Consider the following 1,945-nt stretch of genomic DNA (forward strand, 5'->3'; position numbering starts at 1 on the left):
TGGATTTTTACGTTACATTTGAGATCTCACAACACCGCTCCCGAGTGGGCTCGAACCACCAACCTTTCTATTAACAGCTGAACGCGCTAACCATTGCGCAACGGAACCCCAAAAATTAAATGTTCGTCAGGTATTGTGGAAAAACTTTGAATTTTTACGTTACATTTGAGATCTCACAACACCGCTCCCGGTTGGGCTCGAACCACCAACCTTTCGATTAACAGCCGAACGCGCTGACCATTGCGGCACGGAAGCCCAAAAATTAAATGTTCGTCAGGTATTGTGGAAAAATTTTGGATTTTTACGTTACATTTGAGATCTCACAACACCGTCCCGGGTGGGCTCGAACCACCAAACTTTCGGTTAACAGCCGAACGCGCTAACCATTGCGCAACGGAAGACGAAAAATTAAATGTTCGTCAGGTATTGTGGAAAAACTTTGAATTTTTACGTTACATTTGAGATCTCACAACACCGCTCCCGGTTGGGCTCAAACCACCAACCTTTCGATTAACAGGCCGAACGCGCTAACCATTGAGCCATGGAAGCTCAGAAAACATATGGTCGTCAGGTATTGTGGAAAAACTTTCGATTTTTACATTACATTTGAGATCTCACAACACCGCTCCCGAGTGGGCTCGAACCACCAACCTTTCTATTAACAGCTGAACGCGCTAACCATTGCGCAACGGAACCCCAAAAATTAAATGTTCGTCAGGTATTGTGGAAAAACTTTGAATTTTTACGTTACATTTGAGTACTCACAACACCGCTCCCGGTTGGGCTCGAACCACCAACCTTTCGATTAACAGCCGAACGCGCTGACCATTGCGCAACGGAAGCCCAAAAATTAAATGTTCGTCAGGTATTGTGGAAAAATTTTGGATTTTTACGTTACATTTGAGATATCACAACACCGTCCCGGGTGGGCTCGAACCACCAAACTTTCGGTTAACAGCCGAACGCGCTAACTATTGCGCAACGGAAGACGAAAATTTAAATGTTCGTCAGGTATTGTGGAAAATCTTTGGCTTTTTACGTTACATTTGAAACTTCACAACACCGCACCCGGGTGGGCCCGAACCACCAACCTTTTGTTTAACATCCGAACGCGCTAACCATGAAGCCAAAGAAGCCCAAAAATTAAATGGTCGTCAGGTATTGTGGAAAAACTTTGACGTTTTACGTTACATCTGAGATCTCACAACACCGCTCCCGGATGGGCTCGAACCACCAACCTTTCGATTGACAGCCGAACGCGCTAACCATTGAGCCATGGAAGCTCAGAAAATAAATGGCCGTCAGGTATTGTGGAAAAACTTTGGATTTTTACGTTACATTTGAGATCTCACAACACCGCTCCCGAGTAAGCTCGAACCACCAAACTTTCTTTTAACAGCTGAACGCGCTAACCATTGCGCAACGGAAGCCCAAAATTTAAATGTTCGTCAGGTATTGTGGAAAAACTTTGAATTTTTACGTTACATTTGAGATCTCACAACACCGCTCCCGGTTGGGCTCGAACCACCAACCTTTCGATTAACAGCCGAACGCGCTAACCATTGAGCCATGGAAGCTCAGAAAACATATGGTCGTCGGGTATTGTGGAAAAACTTTTGATTTTTACGTTACATTTGAGATCTCACAACACCGCTCCCGAGTGGGCTCGAACCACCAACCTTTCTATTAACAGCTGAACGCGCTAACCATTGCGCAACGGAACCCCAAAAAGTAAATGTTCGTCAGGTATTGTGGAAAAACTTTGAATTTTTACGTTACATTTGAGATCTCACAACACCGCTCCCGGTTGGGCTCGAACCACCAACCTTTCGATTAACAGCCGAACGCGCTAACCATTGAGCCATGGAAGCTCAGAAAATAAATTGTCGTCAGGTATTGTGGAAAAACTTTGAATTTTTACGTTACATTTGAGATCTCACAACAC

General features: G+C 44.6%; 1 non-coding gene across 1 annotated transcript; it reads right to left on the bottom strand.

The window, feature by feature from the left end:
• Nucleotides 1-1,210: 1,210 nt before the first annotated feature.
• Nucleotides 1,211-1,283, bottom strand: TRNAD-GUC (transfer RNA aspartic acid (anticodon GUC)). Its single transcript has one exon. It is a non-coding gene; the product is annotated as a tRNA-Asp (tRNA).
• Between the last annotated feature and the right edge of the window lie 662 nt (nucleotides 1,284-1,945).

The sequence above is a fragment of the Phalangium opilio genome, unplaced genomic scaffold (assembly GCF_054372755.1).
Source record: "Phalangium opilio isolate 3A_F unplaced genomic scaffold, DU_Popi_V2 ptg000037l_1, whole genome shotgun sequence".
Classification (NCBI taxonomy): domain Eukaryota; kingdom Metazoa; phylum Arthropoda; class Arachnida; order Opiliones; family Phalangiidae; genus Phalangium; species Phalangium opilio.